Source organism: Canis lupus, chromosome 30 (genome assembly GCF_003254725.2).
Source record: "Canis lupus dingo isolate Sandy chromosome 30, ASM325472v2, whole genome shotgun sequence".
Classification (NCBI taxonomy): Eukaryota; Metazoa; Chordata; class Mammalia; order Carnivora; family Canidae; genus Canis; species Canis lupus.
In genome coordinates, this window is record NC_064272.1 from 12,207,583 (window position 1) to 12,230,310 (window position 22,728).

Here is a 22,728-nt window from a genome sequence, read left to right on the forward strand (position 1 = left end):
TGAGTGCTATTTTATGTAGGGCACATCTAGCACCTCCATGGCTTTGCTTGTGTGTCATTCCTTATGTTTCACATGCTGTCTCCTCTTGACATTTGAGCTTGAATTTGAAGAAGTGAGATTTTTTTCCCCTCTGCATGAAATTTTCTTGATTGCCCAAACAGTGACTTTTCCTCCTCTGAGCAAATAAAACTTGGTAGAAAACGTGGATCTGTATATAAGAGCACATTATGTTAAAGTGATAAAATTAGGGTAGGCAGTATAAATGGCACAAGTTTTTGAGGTTAAGAGCTAATCTCATCTTTATATTTCTTTTTCCCTCTTCTATCTTATCTCCCTATATCACGTAGTAGATGCTTAATCAGTTTGAATTAAAACATAAAGAAAAGAATCAGTGAAGATGGACTCAAAAGAGGGGAAAGATGGTTAGGCTTTCAGGAGTTAGTGGGAAGCTGACTGTAGCAGCTCTTTCCAGAATGCTGAGCTGTGATCACATCCAGTTCTATCTAGCTTCTGTAAGGTTTGAAGACTCTGGAGTCTCTTCTACTAGGGTTTTATTTTCTAAATTTCAGAGATAGCAGATGATTATTGAATGTTTCACATCAGATTTCAATGTCAGCTGCTCTTGACATTTTTTTTTTGATGGTTCTTTCTTTCTTTCTTTCTTTTTTTTTTTTTTTAAGATTTTATTTACTTATTCATGAAAAGACACGGAGAGGGAGAGAGAGAGGCATAGGCAGAGGGAGAAGCAGGCCCCATGCAGGGAGCCCGACTCAATCCCGGGTCTCCAGCATCAGCCCTGGGCCAAAGGCAGGCGCTAAAACGCTGAGCTGCCCAGGGATCCCCCTGATGCTTATTTCTGATTGATTTTTACTTCCTGGTAAATTTTTGCAACAGATCCTAGGGGGAAAAAAATCACAATGTCAGAATTCATTGCTGTTAAAGTAAGCAAGAAAACAAACAGACAAGCCTATAACCAATTAGCCCAAACTCCTCCACGTTATTGGAGTTTTCTATTTTTTCCACCTTTAAGTAAACATAGTATTTAAAAAAATTTTTTTAAAGATTTTATTTCTTTATTCATGACAGACCCACACACAGAGAGGCAGAGACACAGGCAGAGGGAGGAGCAGGGAGCCCGACGTGGGACTCAATCCCAGGACTCCGGGATCACGCCCTGGGCCAAAAGCAGATGCTCAACCGCTGAGCCACCCGGGCATCCCATATCTGCCAAGTGTAAAGTTTGGGTCACTTTGCGCCCTGAACCCCTAAAGTGGGGGGATGTTTCTTCCTCCCCCACGCGGCTGCGGAGGGCTCCGATGAGCGGCACCCATCGTGCTGCAGGTGGCGCTGTGGACTCGATGCTTGGTGGCAGCGCGTCTCCGGGCCCTTCGTCCGGGGAGGGCGTCCGGCGTCTTTTTAGTTAAACTGCTTCTATCAGCTCAGCGTCTGCGGAGCAAGTCTGAGACACAGATTAGCCGATTTCCGACCCTGAGCGGAAGGTCAGCCGGTACGTGCTCAAACGCGGCGCTCCCCGCAGGCCGGACCGTGCCCCGCGCTGGGCTCCGCAGGTGCGCGCACAGGCCACGGCGTGACCCGGGGGTTTCCAGGGAGCGCCTCCGCCGCGCAGCCTTTCGGGGTTTCGTGCGAGGCGGCGGAGACCGCGGTAGAGGCACCGCGGCAGCCCGCGCGGACCGAGGAGTCGGTGGAGCAGATCCCAGCTCCCCAGGGGCAGCGCGGCTGCTTGGTGTTCCAGGTATCGCCCTGCAAAGGGGGCATCCGCCTGAGGGAGGCCTCTTATTGCCCCAAGTCTGGAGCTTTTTGTTGTTGTTAAAACCCTTGGTGCCCAGGAAACTCCGTCTCAGACATTGTGCGTGCTCTATGGTTGTGTGATTGTGCACGCGGAGCACCTAATAGCGGGGTGCCCAGGGGGTCATTTGTCAGCCGAACTGCAGGATCTCAATTTCCTTAATTACACTTGCAGGTTTCAGGCTTCAGAAAATGAATCCCTGTCTTATTTTTTTTTAATTTTCATTTATTTATGATAGTCCCAGAGAGAGAGAGAGAGAGGCAGAGACACAGGCAGAGGGAGAAGCAGGCTCCATGCACCGGGAGCCCGACGTGGGATTTGATCCCGGGTCTCCAGGATCGCGCCCTGGGCCAAAGGCAGGCGCCAAACCGCTGCGCCACCCAGGGATCCCAATCCCTGTCTTATTTTTAGGGAATCTGAACAGGTAGAACTGAGAGCATTGGAAAGCACCTCACAGAACCGTGTGCTGGATGACCTTCTAGGATATTGCAATTCTAATTCCCTAAACGCATCTATTAAAGGCATGTCTAACTTGGAGTGTCTCTTATGTTTTCTTGCACTGGAGGGAATGAGATGACACTTCCCATCGTGTTTCTATAATGAAGGTATTAAAGTTGGATTTGATTATTTTGATTTTTTTCCTGTTTATTGTTTTCGGGTGACTTCTCTTTTTACTTGTGACCAGTAGATGGCTCTATGGCGCTCCTTGTATTGACACGCGTTCCGTCGGTGCCACTAAATAGATGAGGTTAATTCACCTCTGCCCTGGCCAGTGGGGAAAATCTTGGGCTGTGTCATTCAGTCCCGCAGGTGAGGAGAATGGGGGGTGAAGGCTCCCCCGCCCCTTGCCCTCATCAGCATCTCAGCCCTCTGTGTCTCGGTTTTTTGAGGGCCTCAGTTTGTGTGTGAGTTGTGTGGAGACAGTAGTCAGATGATGGAGCGGTTGGATACTAAGTCTGGGGCACACGGGCGACAGTCCTTCTGGATGGTCAGTGGACAACATGCTGGCCAGTGTCAATAATAGATCATCCCCATGGTAGAGGAAAGGATGATTAGCATGGCTGCTCTGCCCTATTCAAGAGGGCCTACTTGAATAGAATGGAGTCTGGGTCACCTGTGAGCATGAACGCAGTTTCCATTTGTTTTTCTGGTGCTGGTGTTTATTGCTTGAATGCAGGGGAATGTGGGGGCACATCCACATGTCTGTCAGAATGGAGGCCCTTCATCAATTCCCCACATCACTTCCCTTTTGTCACCTGTCCCTCCTCCTTCCCCATCATTCACTCTAGGGGCGAGGGGTGGGGAAGACTCACCCTATGGGTGTTTGTGCCCAATCATATATTTTCCTAAATCTTTTTGTCTTACTCTTGTGAGGAAGAGATTGCTAATGCTCACTCACATCTGGCTCTTCTTTACTTCTTGGGCACATGTGAAGATGAAGTTTCCAGTCTCTCCTATGGTCAGGTAGGGCCATGTGACTTGTTCTAGCCAAGAAAATATGAATGGAAATGGTACTTAACTGGTTCCAGGACGTATGGACTAAACTCCATCCCTAGCTCCCACCCCATTCATATGTTGAAGCCTTAACACTACAGGACCTTAGAAATGTGACTATATTTGGAGATGGGGCCCTTACAAAGATAAATGTGGTCAAATGAGATCAAAGAGGGGGCTGCTAATCCAATACGACTGCTTCTTAAAAGAAGAGGAAGACGACACACCACGGTGTGCATATATAGAGGGAAGACCACAAGGAGGATACAAGAAGAAGGTGGCCTTTTACAAGCCCAGGAAAAGCCAAATCTGCTGACAACTTGATTTTGGACTTCTAGCCTCCAGACCTGTGAAAAATTAATTTCTATTGTTTGAGCCACCCAGTCTGTGGTATTTTGTTATGGCTGCCTGAGCAACACAGGCTGAAGAATTTTAAATTTTAAAAGGGAGACCCCATTCTCTTTCTTGTTTTGTGGTACCAACTTTCATGTGTTCTAGATGATGTTGCTAAAGATTGAGGTGGAAGACCCAACCCAAATAAGTTTTCCTGTGCCAAGTCACTGATGTTTCTGGTTGGTTTTTGCTGTAGGATAGCTTAATATTAATCAGGAAGACTGATTCAACTTGGACCTTGCCTTTTGAAAACAAATGCTAAGCATTTGACCTTTTATATCTGCAGTTCCATGGCATGAATCCTCCTTGAGGCAAGCCATGCTTCATGTCTGAATGCATGACTGGGGCTGGCTCACAGGGTAACTGGGAATTGGAGGTGAAAAGAATTGGTTAATACATCAAAATATTCTACTGCTACAATTACATAGGCCTCAATGGACCTAAGAGGGTTCCTCTTAGTGTTCAAGCTGTGCCCTCCAGGTCTCAGAGATTTGCTCAGATGCTTCCGATGGGTGTCACAGACAAGGGAAGCCTCTGGCTTTTCTGTCTTTAATGAGAGCAACTCTACCTTTGTCTCTTCAGGGTTCTGTTGAGGCTTAATTTATTTATTTATTTATTTTTTAAATTTTTATTTATTAATGATAGTCACACACAGAGAGAGAGAGAGGCAGAGACACAGGCAGAGGGAGAAGCAGGCTCCATGCACCGGGAGCCCGACGTGGGATTCGATCCCGGGTCTCCAGGATCGCGCCCTGGGCCAAAGGCAGGCGCCAAACTGCTGCGCCACCCAGGGATCCCTGAGGCTTAATTTAAATGAAGAGTTCTATTGCTAAAGAAATTTTTAAAAATCACTGTGATAGTTCCAAACAGTCAAATAAATACCGATTTCATGAGGATATATAGTCTTTGTACCTTGAAGTTTTGTTTGATTCAGGCAGAGCACTGCAAGGTCATGGGGTTCAGTTCTGCTCACTTCCTTGATCTTCTAGTGACAAAAAAAAAATCTCTGACTCGTGGAAATAGACATGTACAAAGTAGAAGCTTTACTTATTGTGGGTCTTTATGTATTATGATTAAAAGGGTATTTATGGAAGATACCAATGGCATATAGTGGTACAGTAGTGATACTAGAATCATGGCCTGAACTCTGGGTTTCACATACTGTCACTTCCCATCCTGTGCTTACAGCAGACATTGCTAATTGATCACAGAGCTAATCATTGCAGAACCCTGATATGATCCTGCAGTTCTCAACATGGTGTTCTATGCAGCCTCTTCCAACTAATTGATGTTAGTGCATGAAATGAGACCTCTTTTATCTTTATGCATGATCGATAATGATTGGAATTCATCATTGATGTCTTTGAATGCTGGATTTTAGAGTTGTATAAAGTTGGTACCAGAGTGGTCAATACTTCTGGAAGCCCACAATGGCCATCCTGATTTAAATTCAAGTTTGAAGGCAGCCCCGGTGGCCCAGCAGTTTAGCACCGCCTTCAGCCCAGGATGTGATCCTGGAGACCCAGGATCGAGTCCCATGTGAGGCTCCCTGCACGTAGCCTGCTTCTCCTTCTGCCTCTCTCTCTCTCTGTCACGAATAAATAAATAAAATCTTTAAAATAAATAAATAAATAAATAAATAAATAAATAAATAAATAAATAAATTCAAGTTTGAAATGTGTTCTATGTAAAGATCCTGTTGAGTTTGAAATGAGACCGGGTCAAGATCCTGGCTGGTAACAGACTGCATACCCAATGTGGTAAAACTAGAGAATGTACTGAAGGGTCTCTGAAGGGTCTCTGACAGGGTTCAGGGGAGGATCAAGGAACCCTAAGAGGGATGGTGAAGCACCCAGGTATTAGTACAAGTGAAAATAAATTCTCATCTTCTGGCCTGAATGCAAACAGAAGGTACAGTGTTTAAGGATACTGGGGATCTGGAGACCTGGAAGAGGCCCCTTCTATATGAACTGGGCCTTGGGCCTTAGGCTGAGGGACAGAACCAAGGGAGATGGAGCAGAGAGGGAACTGGGGGAGCAAATATCCTGACCCTTCTCTCCTTCTGCCATTTGATCTTTCAGTGCCTTCTAATGTCTGAGCCCTATGTAATGAACAGACCCTTCAGTAAATTCTTTGCCGTTTAATGAGAAAGCCAGAGGGTGAGGAGAAGCTCAGGTAATGCAGACCATAGAGCTTGGCCTCCAGGGTACAGAGAAGGGAGAATGGATCTGGTGGATGGGATGAAGAGTAATCAGCGTAGGGAAGTATCTGTACCAGCTCGCTGAGAGCAGAGACTTGATCTGACATGTTCATTGCTATATCTCCAACGGGGTACAGTGCTGGACACATAGTAAGTACTAAACACTTATCTGTTGAATGAATGAATAAATATCCTGCATACTGGACATATGGCCTTTATGCCAAAATGCCCAACTTGGAATTTAGGAATTATCAGGACATTCTGTGGACGTGTTAGACATGGCCTTTGTCTACTAGGAAGTGGACTTTTAGCATACAACTAAAACAGTGTGTTTAATTTGATTCTACTTCCCTGTAAAGTGTTGGTTTGAGGACCCAATAAGTTTCTATATGTTTTACAAAGAACTTCCATTTCCATTTCAGTTATCTATTACTGTAGAACAAATCACCTCAAAACTTAGTGACCTAAAGCAGCTCTTTCCTTTTGCTCACAGTTTTTTGGGTCAGGCGTTCCAGAAGGTATCAGCTGGGTGGCTGAGGGGCTGGGAGGATCTGTTCCTAACATGGCATCTTCCTCTCATATCTGGTGTCTTAGGGGCTCCCTCACCTCTCTTTCTCCACATGGCTTCATACTACAGGGCCCCTCCACATGTCTTGGGATTCTTGGAGTTTGTTGATCTCAGGGTTGTAGCCCTTTTTAATGGTGGCTGGTCCCCTAAAGACAAGAAACAGAGTTTCTGGAAAAGTTAAGGGCTGTGCCTGGAATGGGCACAATGACTTCTGCTGTATTTTATTGGTCACAGTAATCACAGGGCCAGCCCAGATTCAAGGTGTTGGGGATACAGGCTCCACCCCATGATGGAGCAAGTTCACACTACAGAAGAGCAGGTGGAATGGAAAATGTTGCCAATTTTAGAAAATACAGTCTGTTGTAACCCATTTGTATAGCACTTTATTTAGCTTGTTATTCCAGTCCTTTCTCAGGCTTCTCTCTTGATTTTAGCTACAATTTGTTAAGCACTTAGTGTACGTGAGGCACTGTGCTAAGTAGGCCTGTCCATTATCTCCATTTAATTCTCACAATCACCCATCAGTTATTTCCATTTTGCAGATGAGGAAGATGAAGTACAGAGAGAACAAAGATCTTGCCTGAGGTCACTCAGGTACTAACTCAAAGTGGTTTGGTTTTAGAAAGGATTTATGATGCTTTCAAATACATATAAAGCACAAAAGTGAGTAAAACAAGTAGATTAGAAAACTGTAGCTGAGGGGTGCCTGGGTGGCTCACCCAGTGAAGTGTCTGCCTTCGGCTCAGGTTATGATCCCAGGGTCCTGGAATCGAGCCCCACGTCAGGGTCCCTGCTCAGCAAGGAGTCTGCTTCCCCCCCTCCCCCTGCTTGTGTTCGCTCTCTCAAATAAATAAAATCTTAAAAAAAAAAATTGTAGCTGAGCGAAAGGGAGGATGAAATTGGTGGGAAGTTAGTGTGCACAGGGCCTGCCCTTGGGTTCTGGGAACTTGCCTGGGGTAGGCCATACATTTGGCATTAAGACTTCTAGTAGCCAACACAATGAGGGCAATGTGAGCAGTTCATATGAGAGAGAGGGGAACTAGTATCACTATTCCTATTCTTGATGTTGAACTCAGGAAAAGGATCCTCTCCATCTTTAGCAACCCCCAGTGTCTGTTTTCATAGGGCTGTTTCTCTCAAAATGCCTCAACATAGGCTGAGGCTTGAAACAGCCTCAACAAGAATTAAAAAATATATATATATATGTGGGGGGCACCTGGGTCGCTCAGTGGTCGAGCAACTGCCTTTGGCTCAGGTCATGATTCCCGGGTCCTGGGATCGAGTTTGGCATCGGGTTCCCTGCAGGGAGCCTGCCTCTCATGAATAAATAACCGAAATTTTCAAATACGTATATACATACATATATATATTTCAAACATCTTCATTAATCTTGTATAAAAATAAGGTCCATGGAGGGGATCTCTGGGTGGCTCAGCGGTTTAGTGCCTGCCTTTGGCCCAGGGCACGATCCTGGAGTCCTGGGGTCGAGTCAGTCCCACGTCGGGCTCCCGGCATGGAGCCTGCTTCTCCCTCTGCCTGTGTCTCTGCCTCTCTCTCTCTCTCTCTCTGTCTATCATAAATAAATAAAAATAAATCTTTAAAAAAAAAAAGGTCCATGGAGAGTTCCTGGAGCTAAGGGTGCAGCATGAGGTTGCACTTTTTAAGTTACAGGCCAGGCTCCTGCTGAGGCTAAGTATGGGTATTAGGGGGAGAGGGGTGCTGCAAGCAGCATTTGGGGCAGGGGCGAGCGATGCTGCACTCCCACCCTCCCTGGACCCCTGTTCCCCCGCTCCCACCCACCGCACCCAACCACTTGAGGTGGGCCCATCTCAGAGAAGGCTGAAGCGGCAGAGGGGCCGCCAGGGCCCAGTGGAGCTAAGGACCACCTTCCTTGGGCCATGGCTTGCCAACCACCATCCCGCACTGAGTCTATCTGCAGAAATAGTGGGCTAGAGCGAGAGGTCCGAGGTGACCTGCGTGGGGGTGGGGGGGTCCCGGAGGGGCACTGGTGAACACCTCTGTGGCCTGTGTCTGAGCAGATGTAGGGTTGATTCTGCAGATCTGTGATGATACTTTCAATGAATATATCAAATATATGTGATATATATGATATATCACAAATATATGATAACATTTATATATATGGTAACATATATAATATATAAATGATATATAAATATATAAAATGACATATACAAATTACATATAACATATCATATAAATGATATATATAAATGACATAATATCATATATAAATGATAACATTTAATATAATATATATTATAACATTTGATGTAAAAAATGTTCCCCTCTCTCTCATGTGAACTGCTCACATTTCCCTCATTGTGTTGGCTATCATATGTATATATGATAACATTTGATCTTAGGAAGCAATGCCCTTGAGTAAACTCATCATGCCTACCTCCCTACCCCCAACCATTCAGAAAGCGTTAGTCTGGGGGATCCCTAGGTGGCTCAGCAGTTTAGCGCCTGCCTTCTGCCCAGGGCGTGATCCTGGAGTTCCCGGATCGAGTCCCGCATTGGGCTCCCTGCATGGAGCTTGCTTCCATTGCTTCTCTCTCTGCCTGTGTCTCTGCCTCTCTCTCTGTGTCTCTTGTGCATAAACAAATAAAATCTTAAAAAACAAAAAGAAAATGTTAGTCTTGGAGAGAGTTAGAGGATGGTCTCTCAAGGCTCCTTAAAGGGGCTGGGGGATCCATGAGATAGGGGGTCTGGGGGGGGGCAGTGGCAGGGAGGATTCCCTGGGGGAGAAGCTTTCTAATTCCTGCCTGAGGGAGGTGGGGTTTTTCTCTCACTACTGCTCCTGCTGGTGATTTTAAACCAAGTCATAAAATAAATAAAAATGTAAGAGAAGAAAAAAAGAAGAGAAAACTTAAGGAAAATGGTAAAAGCAGAGTAGAAGGCTAAGAGAACATTAAAATAAAAACATTGAGACTTGGTAAGAGAAAGTTGAGAGAAAAAGAATAGAATAAATGTTTTAATAAGAGAATAAAGCCAATACAGATAAAAGCTCAAGACTTAAAATAGTCATGAAAGATGAATTAAGTAAATTTAAGATAAAGGAAATAGAAGAACAGACAGAATCATTGAAAGAAATTGAGCGGAGTGTGCACACACACAAAGAAGCCAAAGTCAGATTGAAGTTAAAAAATAAAGTTAGCAGACTATGAATAAAATTTTAAAAATAAAAATGAAGAATTAAAAAGTAACGAGATAAAGAAGATTTAAGATAAAAGATACAATAACTTAAACCAACAAGGTCAACAAGGTGAAAGAGTAAATGCATCAAAGTAAAAGATAAAACATCAAGAGAATAAAAGACTAAAAATAGAAAAACATGCTATAAAAATGTGAAAAACATAAAGTTGATGGGTTTGAAGCTTAAGTACAAGATAAGGAATTCAGAATGCTTTTCAGTATTAGTACTTTAACAAAGAGGATTAAGGGAAAATATTTTAAAAAGAAAATAAAAAAGCTTGAACAGAAAGGGATTGATAATAAAGGAAGAAGAAAGGAAAGGAAAATTTAAATTAGCACAAACCAAGACAATAAAATCCTTAGCAATAACAAAGAAAAAAAGCCAAATAGCTTTGTAATAGACCCAGAATGTCTACCTGATAGACAAATGTCGAACATCACAAAAATAATATTTATCTATTACAAATTCCTGAGGCAGGGCTGGGTCGCCATATTGGAGGATCTCCCGCAGTAGTAGCAGAGACATTTTGGCAAGATGAAAAAGGCAGGATAGGTATGAGATGCCCTTTACTTTCTGACTAGAAGGTTGCGCTCTCTGCCTTCAACACTTTCTTTTTGCAATATCAACATGGCAGTTGCTCTGTAACTCATCCTTCTGGGGTTGTGGTAGGGCACAAGCATCTTGGGAAAAACCCATATGGGAAAGTAATTCCACAGATGGTGGGGTACAGAGAAATGAGGGTAGATGGGAGGAGGAATTAAATTAGCTCTACTCAGATATACAAATGGTCAACAAGTACATCAAAGGTGCTTAGCATTCCTAATCATCAGGGAGATGCAATTCAAAACCACGATGAGATATCACCTCACACCTGGTAGAATGGCTATTATTGAAAAGACCAAAAAGGGGCACCTGGGTGGGTCAGTGGTTGAGCATCTGCCTTTGGCTCAGGTCATGATCCTGGGGGTCCTGGGATCAAGTCCCACATCAGGCTCCTCTTGGTATCAGGTAACCATCACGTAACCAAGATACAGAAACCACCTAAGTGTCCATTGATGGATTAATGGATAGGTGATATATATATTAGATATATCACCATGTAAAAAAGGATGAGTTCTTCTATACCATAAAAAAAGAATGAAATCTTATCATTTGGGACAATGTGGATGGATCTTGAGGGCATTATGCTAAGGTGAAATAAATCAGATAAATAAATACTGCATGAGCTCACTTTTATGTTGAATCTAAAATACCAAATTCAGAGAAACAGAGAACGGATTGATGGGTGAAGTGGGTGAAGGTGGTCAAAAAGTACAAACTTCCAGTTATGAGAGAAATATATTCTGGGGATATAATATACAGCATGGTGACTATAGTTAATAACATTGTATTATGTATTTGAAAGTTGCTAAGAGAGTAGATCTTAAAAGTTCTCATCACAAGAAAAACTGTACAACTGTGTGAGTTGATGGATATTTACTAAACTAACTGGGTCATCCTTTTGCAGTATATGCATATATTAAATCATCATGTTGTGTACCTAAAACTAATACAATGTTAACTGTCAATTATATCTTGATAAAATTGGAGCAATTTTTTAAAAAGTAGCTCCATTCAGTGAAATAGGAATTGAGATCATCTGAGCATGAGAGAGTGGGACCAAGAATAAGTAGGGTACAAATGATTGGGTACAGGGGAAAGTCCAGCAATTCAACACTTCACCCCTAATGAGTGCCCAGCTAGTGTTATGGGGAATAATAGAAATGCAGGAAATGTTGAGAGGGATTTGTGTACATGCCATTGGATGAATTAATATAGTATATTCCATTCCAAGATTTCAGTATGAAGGATTCTGCACACATGGGCAGTACAAGTACAGGGCTTTTATTGCTATTCTTAATGGGGAGCTGTGCTACCAATAGAGGCAGGGAGGTGGGCTATTTAATATCCACTCTCAAGTTTTGGTGGATCAGAAATATGGTTGCAACCAACAATGAACAGTGAAATTTTAGGACTTAAGGGTAATTGGGAAAGGTACTGATTTGAAACTCAGGGCACCAACGAGGTTATTACAGATAGTTGGATTGCTAATACTGCTGCTAAAGTACCTTTGATTCCTGGCATATTAGACAATAGATATAAAATACTCCAGTGTGCTTGAAAAAATTTTCTGGGGCAATAGCTGCTGGCAACTCTTCCATAGGTAATTACAACACAAATTCTCACACATCTGCTTAGTGGATGGCCTATCAGTGATGCTTAATGATGATGATTTGTTTCTGGTTGGATGTGTTAAATTGTCAGCTATCAAAAATTTTATGTGTGAGACTGCTGGGAATAATGAGATTGCAGGAGCTTTTCTAAAGTATATCCTCTACAGGAACATCTCTGCGTCCTGTGCACGATCCCACACCTGTTTTTGTGAAGAAGAAAGAATCTGGACCATCAATTTGAATACCAATTAAATGGTTTAAAGATGTCCTGGTAAATACATTGATCCTGGATAATCCAGCCCAACAAAAAAGCCTTTGGCTAACAGTGCCTGGCACAGAATTAGTTCTCAATAAATATTAGCTAGCTATTGTTGGCTCAGCCACACTAATGCCAACATTCATTGAAAACGTGCTGGGCACTGCTATAAGCATAGCTCATACATTCATTATCAGAAGGTTCCTTGCTATAAAATAAAAATAATGTGGAAGACTTGGAGATATACTCTAGGTATTACATATAAAGATTAAGAGAAAAAATTAATTGTTAAGTGCTGAGTGAAATTATATTAAGTTGCCTGAGAAAACATAAAATATGCATCTGGGAGTTGGATGACAAAAAAAAAGAGAGGACATACAGAATTTAGATACATATAAAGGTTATCAAGGTGACCTATACTAAGGGAGGGGGAATTCTAGTTTAGAAAAAACAAAACTCTGTATGGTATACTCTGCTTTTTGAAAGGTCAACGTCTTAGCATCAAGCCGTCATAGCTTTGAATTGTGTCTGGGAGCATCTGTGCTTTATCCCTACTTTGTGCATCCATTAGCAAGGTGTGTTCTAAGGTATCAGAAAAGTCTATGAGAAGTTATTTTTTTGGATCTGGGAATGCTTGAACTATTTCCCATATAAACTAATGGTAATTGTTTCTTCACTTTATGGCATTTCGGCTTACAAAAGGTTTCATAAGAATGCTCTACTTTTGAATAACAGGGGAAACTCTTAATGGGGGGTCCTACTGCTCCTTAGCCCTTGGAAGCTCCTGAAAATAACCCTGAATGTTTCAGATTAACTCTTTGGTCCTTGAAAGAACAGATAAGATGCTCACCTGAATAGAGAAATTATTGTCCGTCTGTTGTGGTCCCAAAGTTTAATTACATCACTTAAACAAACTACACGGATTTTTCTTTATGAGCCAGTCATAATAATTATAATAAAAATACAATTATAATATAATTTATGTTTATGTAATTGTAAAATATAAATACAGATATAGTGTTTTGGCTTGTATCGTGACAAGCACCTTAGCTATTTCAATCTAATTTAACACTCCACCAACAAATTGCCAATTCTTTCCCACATTTTACCATGAGCAAACTGAGTTAGAGAAAGTTAATTTACCCAAAGTCACACCTATTAACCTTGAAGACAAAACTTCCATTTTTATTTTTTTTTTACCAGTGAAAGAGAAGTTTATTTGGGAACAGCAGCGAATTTCAATCTGGGACCGGCAAGCTACTGAAAAAACGATTGGCAAGTCCAGAAAACGAAGGGAAAGAACCCTCTATAAAGGAAAGTGGGAAGCTGGGAAGGCTGTAATAAAGAGAAAATCTCCCCCCAGCCCCCAAAAAAGCAAAAGTCCATTGGAGTACACTGGGAGCTGGAAGTATAGTGGCTTTTCATTGGCTGAGTTGTGACTGTCTCTCATTGGTCGGGCTGTAGGAGACGTGAGAAAATCCTTTCTTTTTTTTACTGGGATGGCGGAGCAGTGTCTGTGCACAAAGTCTGTCTTCCTGTTGGATCTGTAATTGAGACAAGCGGTAGAGGATGAGAGCTCCCTCTGCCAAACTACCTGACTCTAGTTTAGAGAGGCTGCCTTTTATTAATTTTCGCATTTCCCCCTTTACATCAAGATCTTCCTTTGAAAGCACTGCTGATCAATAGTCAGGTTTTTAATATTTAGTGGTTTAGTGGTTTAGTGTCAGAAAGGACCTTTTCTGGTAGTTATGTCCTCATTCATAGTCATTGGAAACCACTTCAGGGCACATCAGAGTAACAAGGAAGGCTATAAGAGAGAGAACTCTCAGGCACTTCCCATTTGAAGTCTACATCTTCTAGAGGTTTTGAGTGTCTAGCCAACATCACCTTGTTGGGTACATCCTTTTTACAAGAGATGAAAGAGTACAGAGTTGAAAGTAACATGACAATTCTAAACTGGGACAATGTGGATGGATCTTGTTGGTTCTGAGCCAGGACCCTACATCTGAAAGTAGCCCACTGAAAATACCTATTGGACTTAGGGAAGAAAGATTTCTTCTTGTAAAGGCAAACTTGGGGTCAGGTATGCCACTTGCAAACCCTCTTAAAGTGGCTGCGAAGTAAAGTAGTGGAATACTGCGAGAGTGCACTGAATGAAATAACCAGACACATTTGGGAAGTTACAGTGCAAATATAAACATGAAGCAATAGTTAATGAACTTTTTGCAAGAATAGCAAAACTTCTAACAGATGTAGTAAAGAAAAACATTGTGATCTCAAAAGAATTGTTTTGAAAACAAATGTTATCCAATAATATAATCTGTAAAGTTGTAAATTCAGAGATCATGAATTTGAATAAGAATCCAGTATCAGCTAATAGTTTAAATTTTTGAAAAAATGGACTTTTATGAATACTGAACCTTCTAATGCTTTAGAAAAAACAAGTGAAAGTTGACTTGTCCTGGAATTGTAATGAGACCTGTTTCTGAAAGTTCAAAATCAAAAGAAGAGGAAGTTTCCCCCTTTTGCAAGGGCTTGAGAAATGCAGACAGGGACATTGTTTTCTCATAGAGAGAAAAAGCAATAGTGAGAAAAAGATATACAAGCCTGGTCCAGACATCTTGGGAAAGCTGTCTCACCAGATGTCATCCGCTTCAATTCTGGGAAATCTTTACTTTCAGGTCACCAGATTGTGTGCAGGTTCAGTCAGGGTATGGTGCCTTCTTTAAATGTGTCATGTGAATCTAAGAGTCTATTTCCTGGAGTTTGGGGGCAACATGGGTTGGTTTGCAGTTCTTGATAAGGGTCATTCCAGTGAGGTCATTCTGGAGGTGTCCTTTCCAACAGATGAAATCTCCAGGTTGTAAGGTGAGATGCTTAAGGCAATTGTCTCCTGGGAATGCATTGTAAAAAGATTGTTCTACCAAATCATGGCTATTTTTAATAGAAACTATTAGACTTTATATTATTGAAGTATATCTCCTTTTATCAACTGGGGGTCGAGGAGGCAGGGGCCATATAAATGCTTTAGATATTCTATGACTGTCTCAAAGGGTGAATCTTTGAGTTCCCAAGAGGGTGGATCTGAGATTTAGAAGAACCAACAATGTGGGGCCAAAGTATTTGGAGAATGTCACAAATTTTGCCAGTTGAGTCTCAGTAGTGCCACTATTGTGTTTGACTAACCCTGAGGATTGAGGATGATATGCACAATGAAAGTGTCATAAAACTGACCAAATAGCACAAAATTGTCAAAAGCACCTGACTAATAAAATGGGTTCCCCAATTACTATGAAGTCTGAGAGGGGTTCCCCAGGTAGGGATAATCTTTTCTAATAGAAGCAGCAATGGCTTGTCTACAAGAGAAAGCTTTGGTCCAGTGAGAAAACATACAGACCATGACTAAAACATGTTTATCTGTGAGAGGGGGAAGTTGGATGAAATCCATTTGTACAAACATTAACAGGTTTTTCTTGATTATATACTTCAGACAGCTGGGGCAAGTGAAGTAGCCACTTTTTGTCGCCTTATTAACCTTTCGCCATCAATACTGGTCCATGAATGCTATCATTTTGTCAATAGACCAATGGTTTAATGCATTTACAGTTGTACATAGTGGAACTTTTAGAATTTTTGGTAGGACTAGCTTGTTTGGTATAAAACAAAGATCTCTCTTTTTATGAGCCAACAATTACTAGATTTCCAATATTGTTTCTCCTTTTCTGGGGCCAATTATTAGGCATCTCTGGTCAATTTTTCCAAATTGTTATTTGGGAGAACATCCCTTTGGAATATGACAGAGGTCTGTCCATCAATCTTCTGAGCAGTAGTTTTGGCAGAAATATCAGTAAGGTGGTTTCCTTTGGCCTCCAGGAAGTCAACTTTGGAATGTCACGGAATCTTAATAGTAGCTAGAACTATTGGCAAAAGTATGGGACTTAATAAATTTTGGACACAGGAGCCACTTTTAATCTTATCCCCATTGGAAGTAAGGAAACCTTGTTGTTTCCATAACGTTCCCAAATCACAAGCTACCTCAAAGGTATACAGACTATCCATGTAAGTGTTTGGGGTTTTACCCATGGCTAAGGTAGAAGCGAGTAAGGGCATATAACTCAGTCTATTGGGCTGAAGCAGCCAGAGGTAATGGTGCTGTCCCAATGACTTCAGGAGGAGTTGCAATAGCATACCCATTCTGACACTTACCATTTTTTATGCTAAGAACCATCAGTAAATCATGACAAATCTGCGTTGGTTAGAGGAGTTTCCTGTAAATTGTCACAAGGAGTCAAAAGTTGACCTGTCAATCTTAATCAGCTATGAGGGGTTTCATCAATGAAGGAGGGGAGAAGGGTGGCAATGAGAAAGAGTTATATGAGGAATTAAAAGAAGGATTTCCTAGAATGTGGGGCAACTGACTGTAAAGTGTTCAGTGCGATGAGAATTTGGGAGGGCTTCTATTGCATGGGGTACAAGATGGTTAAAGGGGCCCCTGTGATTATTTCTTCAGTGGCCCTAACTAAAAGTGGCAGGAAGGGCTCTGGGACAAGGGGGCTATCCCCATTCTACAGGGTCTGGTTGTTGGTTAGAGTACCCTATGGACAGATGATGGTTTCCATGTTTTTGGGTGAGTACTCCAAGGGCATTTCCTTTCCTTTGCATACAAAGAGGGAAAAGGGAAGTTGATAATTAGAATGTCTCAGGGCAAGGGGCTTTGTTAGGCTTTTCTTAAAAGTCTCACAGGCTACATCATCCCCCTCTTTCCAAAAAATAGGGTTAAGTTTTTTGTTTTTTAATAAGGCATGTAAAGGCTGAGTCATAAGAGGAAAGTTTGGAATCCAATTTTGACAGTAGCCTGTCAGTCTAAGAAAGCCTCGTAATTGGTGCTTAGTTTTAGATTTGGGGAAATTCAGGATTCCATGAAGTCTACCTGGGTCCAAATCCAGTCTTTGTTCAGAGATCAAGTGCCCTAAATATTGAACCTGAGTTTAAGCAAATTGCTCATAAAAGGTTTTATGTCCCTTCAGGCCAAAAGTTTTAACAGGTGGATGCTATCTTTCTGTGAACAGGTTTGAGAAGGGGAGAAGAGAAGGAAATCATCTACATATTGTAACAAGGTAGAGGCTGCAGAAAACTTTTACCATCCAAATCAGCCTTTAAGTTTTGTGAAAAGTAAGAAGGACTCTCTGTATATCCCTGAGGCATTACTGTCCAGATGCATTTTCGTTCTTCCCAAGTGAAAGCAAAAAGATATTGGCTATCATTATCAACTGGAATATTAAAAATGCACTACATATATTAATTATAGTGAAAAAAATTGCCTTCAGTGGGAAAGTCAGTAGCATCTGAGGGTTAAAAACAACACGGTGCTAAGGGATAATAATGTTATTTATTGCCTAGGGGTCCTGGACAAACCACCATCCTTGGCTATTGGGCTTCCTCATAGGTGTTTATTTATAAATAGAGGTGTTCCAGGGATCAGTAGAGGAGATAATAAGGCCCTGAGCCTTGCAATCTTCTATTATGGGCTTGGTGCCCTGAAGGGCATCAATTTATTATGGGAAGAGATTTTGAGGAATCTGTTTGAATCTTGCTGGTAGGTGTACTGTGAATTCTGCTAATATCTACTGAGGATTTTGCCCACAGAGGGGATGGTAGCTGAACCAATAGGAACAAAGGATGAGTATCCCCAGACTCAGCTGTAGTGTCATCAGAATCAGAGCATAGAAAAGATGCTGAAGGGTCACTTATTTCCCTTTGTTGGCTATTTTGGTTACTACTGTCAAATTCTAGAATTGCTTCCCCCTTTTGGGAGAAATTCTGGCATGTTTACTAAGAGATCTTGGCACAATAAATGAATAGGGGCAGGGGAACTAACGAAAAAGGGCGTGTATTTCTCAAAGGGCCTAGACAAAATAGAATAGGCTTAAGGACAGGAATCTGTTGAGGCTTTTTAAAGACCCTCACTATTGTTCAAAAACTTTAGTACTCTGATGCAGGGACTGCTTTACAGCAGTGGGGTTAAATACAGAGGGTGTAGGTCCAGGGTCAACAAGGAGGGAGAGGGATTCATTCCCAGCCTGGAATATGGTTTATCTGAGCCAACCAACAGGGAGGAATGGGAAGAGCTCCTGTAGTTCCCTGAAGTCCTGTCATTGGGAATTAGGAGGACACTGTAAAAGTTGCCTAGAAGGCTGAAGGCACTTGGTGTGCTTAAATTTCTAACCATCTTTTTTCCCCCAATGTCCTGGTTCATTACAATAATAGCAGAAACTAGATTTCTGATTTTGTTTAGGGGCTTTCATTTGCTGGAATTGAACATCAAAAATTTTAACAGTTTTTCCTCTAGGTGACTCATGTAGGGTACACGTTAACTGGGTTTAATTAATTAAATTTAGAGTGGACATAATTTTCCATTCCATCCCAGTCCTTTTAACTAAAAGGGAAAGACACAGGTTAAGCCTGTTAATAAACATAAAATTCTATGCTACCAGATGGATTCAACATTCAAGGAAGACCAGAATATTCTTAAAAGATAATTTGGAGTTGATTGTAATAATCATGAGCAGATTCATCAGGCTTTTGTGTGCTAGCCTGAATTTCATTCCAATCAACAGGCTCAGGAAAAGCTATTATTATTGCTTGATAGAGATTTCCGGTGCGTTTTCTAGCATCTTACCAAAAATTAGGGCTTTGTTTCTGTAAATTCCTTTTGGGATATTCCCTTCTGGCTAGTTTGACCCGATGTTTGGCCTGAACCTCACCAACAAGTGTGTGAACTTATTAATATAATATAAGCCTGAGAAACCAGGTTGGTAAGTTTAAATAACTATGTTAAATTCTTCACCAAACTTATGGGGGTCCTCAGTCTCTTTAAGAAACACAGTGGGCACCAGAGTGGCTCAGTGGTTGAGCATCTGCCTTCTACGCAGGTTGTGATTCTGGGGCTCCTAGAATCCAGTCCCACATTGAGCTCCCTACAGGGAGACTTCTTCTGCCTATGTCTCTGCCTCTCTTTCATCTCTCATGAATAAATAAATAAAATCTTAAAAAAAAGGTCACTTATTCTCACCTCTTTAAAAAGAAAGAAAGAAGAAAGAAAGAAAGAAAGAAAGAAAGAAAGAAAGAAGAAAGAAAGAAGAAACACTGTAACTATGGCTCATAATTTGACTTTAGCCTGGGGAACATAAGAAACTTGAGGATTATTTAGGTTCTCAGAAGATTTAATTTTAAAAAAGCAGGTTTTAACTGACTCAGAAGAGGAAGGAGTAGGGGAAAGATTTGAAGGAAAAGGAAAAATCAGCAGAGAGAATAGAGGAAAATGGCACCAGAGGCGGGGACTGACACAAAGTGGCTGCCACGTGTCTGTGGACTGAGAAGCTGGGGGAGGGGAAAAAGAAGCCTCAGAAGAGATTTTGACTTCTTTCAGTTATTTACCTTAGTTAATTTAGACATAGGACTTTGCAAAGACACCAACCCAGAATCCTGAAACCATCTGGAAGCCTCAAGGTACCTTCTAGGATACCTTCAGGTTTTTTCTTTTTTTTCCTTGTTCTTTTAAGGAGCCATGACTTTCTTTTAATTTTAAGAAAAACAAGTTTGGGGAGATTGAAAGTTCCACAGAATGGCCACTGAAGTTCTGAATTACTTTTGGCTAAGGCAGTCCATTTATTTATAAATGTGCATGTGGAAGGACCATAGGTCTTAAGCATAAAAGCAGCCAGAGTCCCAGTAGGGAGATGCACCCTCAAAGCATTTTTGAAATAGCCTGTCCTGGAAGGAATCAGACCAAAGGCCAGCACAGTTCCAGGAGGAATAGCTTGGTTCCAAAGCAATCAGACTGAAAGCTGGCACAGTTCCACCAGGAACTGTCTGGTTCCAAAAAGGAGTCAGACTGAAGACTAGCACAGTTCAATAGAACAGTCCAGTTCCAAACAGGACTCAGATTTGAAGGCCTGCACATTTCTTCTTCTTCTTTTTAAAAAATATTTATTTATTTTAGAGAGAGTAAGAGCAAAAGAGAGAAAGAGAGAGATAGAGATTGTGAAAGGAAGGGTGGAGAGAGAGAATCTTTAAGCAGATTCCCTGCTGAGTGTGGAGCCCAGTGTGGGTCTTGATCTCATGACCCATGAGATCATGACCTGAGCTGAAATCAGGAGTCAGTCACCTAAGCAACCCAGGCGCCCCTAGGGCTGCACATTTCCATCACAAACAGTTGGATTCTGAAAAGGAGCTGGAATTAAGGACAAATGAGTACTCTCAGAGGGAAAAACACAAACTGAGGCCTTAAAACAGATCCTGAATAAAGCCTGGAGAGATCAAACACAAAATGTGGAACTCAAAATCCAAGAGAAAACCTACCTTTAAACCCCAGGGTTGGTGAGAGAGCAGTGAGCTCAATGGGTTCTGTGGGTACTGGCCCCTTTGCTCATTAGTCTCAGAGTTGTTGAGGGACCTCCCTGAATCCCCATACAGGCCACTGAGTGATGTTAACCTTAAAAATAAAACTTCCAGAGGTGCCTGGCTGGCTCGGTCGGTTAAGTATCCGACTCTTGGATTTGACTCAGGTCATGAGATGGAGCCCCATATTTGGCTGTGTGCTCAGTGGAAGGTCAGCTTGAGATTCTCTTCCTTTCCCTCTCCCCCTCTCCCCACTTGTGCATGCGTGCACTCTCTCTCCCTCTCTAGAACAGATAAGTAAAATCTTAAAAAAAAAAAATCCCAACAAACTTTCAGTATTTTACTAACAAAAGATGGATTTATTTGTGAATATCAGAGAATTGAAATCCAGGACAGGCAAGCTGTGGCAAAACCATTGGCAACCCAAAGAACAAAGGAGACAAATGCTCTTTTATAAATGAAAGCGTGGAGTTGGGAAGCCTTTTTTAAACAAAAAGTCCATTGGTGTAAACTGGGAACTAGAAGTGTAGTGGCTGAGTTGGCTGGTGACTGTGGTGGGAGGGGCCGGGAGCGGGCATGAAAAAAGCCTTTCTTCCTGCTGGGAGAGTAAAGCAGTATCCATGTGCAAAGTCTGTGTCTTCCTGTTGAATTTGCAATTGAGGACAAGCGGTGGAGTGAGAGCTGCCATGCAGACTGTCCTGACTCCATTGCAGTGGGGTTTCCCTTTATTGATTTTCACACACGCACACAAGCTAAATGGTGTGGTGCTGATTGTATATGACATATTATTTTTAAAACGGAACCAATTTCTTTAGAAATCAGCTTTCCTTTCAGAATATTCATTAATAATGAGATTGTTCTATATCCACATTTGAAATTACTTGTCCCTAACTGTTATTTTATGAGGCATGACACTTCACAGCATAATTATCGGGTTATTGGGAGCCTGGCCCTTGCTACTGTGTGGTCCTACAAAGTATTGAATTGCTTAGTGCTGCTTCAGTTTAACCATCAATACATTAAAATCATATCAATGAAAAAAAACCACCCTATCCTTGGCTACTGTGGGAATTTGAGTGCACTGACAAGTAACCAGTTGACCAGGGTTCTAGGGTGCCCTGGGATGTGGGAAAACAGGGCAAATGACCACTTTTGACGTTGGGCCCTCTTTTGGTGTTCTGAGACTGATTTCCAGTGTGTGGAGGGAGAGATTTCCTAGACATCAAGCAATTCTCCAAGACCAGCTGGGTGACCTATAATTCAGTTCAATTCTGACAGTATTTACCCAGAGATAGCATCAGAATCCCTTGTTTAAAGGCTCAGGCCTACAAGACTGCTCACCACCCCCTCCCCCGGCCCCTGCTTCAGATGCCAGTCACAAACCAAGGTTGTCATCCTTGCTTCCACCTGACTGATTGTAAATCAAAGATCCCTAAGACCTTTTCCCCAGGTTTGATTAATTTGCTAGAGTAGTTCACAAAACTCAGAGAAAGATTCTACTTTCTAGATTACTAGTTCATTATAAAAGGATATATACCCAGGGACAGCCAGATGGTGGAGATGCCCAGGGCAAGGTACTGGGAAGGGGTGCAGAGCTTCCACGTCCTCTTCAAGCATGCCACACTCCCAGCACCTCCACGTGTCCACCAACCTGGAAGCTCTCCAAACTCTATCTTCTTGGGGTTTTATGGAGGCTTTATGACATAGTCAAGACTGATTAATTCATTGGTCATCAGCAGTTGAGTCAACCTCCCTGGAGGAGGAGATGGGGTTGGGGAAAGGGACTTAAGTTTCAGACCTTCTAATCCTCAGGTAGAGTCCAAATGTCATCCATTAACATAACAAGAGATGCCTTTGTCACTCTTAAAATTTAGGAAATTCCAAGGGTTTTGGCAGCTGTGAACAAGGAATTGTGGATGAAGAACAAATATATATGAGAAATAAATTTTGGTCATCTGAATGCCCAAATGTATAGTTCTTCTAAATTACAGTATGGCAGGCCCCTAAAGGAGGGGTTGTAAGAGTTCTTTTAGGAAAGGAGCTGGAGGGGCACCTTTTTCTTTCTCTTTCTTTAATTTTGATAGGTGAGGAAAGGTTAAGTGAGGTGTCAAAGGTCATACGATGAATCCCTAGGCAACGTTTGAACTCAAGTCTCTTGTCTGATACGTAAAGAGCCT

The 22,728-nt window shown here is 41.9% G+C and overlaps 1 long non-coding RNA gene across 8 annotated transcripts in view; it reads left to right on the forward strand.

The window, feature by feature from the left end:
* Positions 1–1,292: 1,292 nt before the first annotated feature.
* LOC112675985 (uncharacterized) overlaps positions 1,293–22,728 on the forward strand; it is a 175,350-nt gene continuing 153,914 nt past the window's right edge. For 2 of the 8 annotated variants that reach the window (XR_007407319.1, XR_007407320.1), the window contains exon 1: positions 1,331–1,507. This is a non-coding gene — a long non-coding RNA (uncharacterized LOC112675985). Of the gene's footprint in view, positions 1,569–22,728 lie in introns of all 8 variants that reach the window. The other 6 variants (XR_007407316.1, XR_007407318.1, XR_004810935.2 and 3 more) reach the window with 6 other exon arrangements.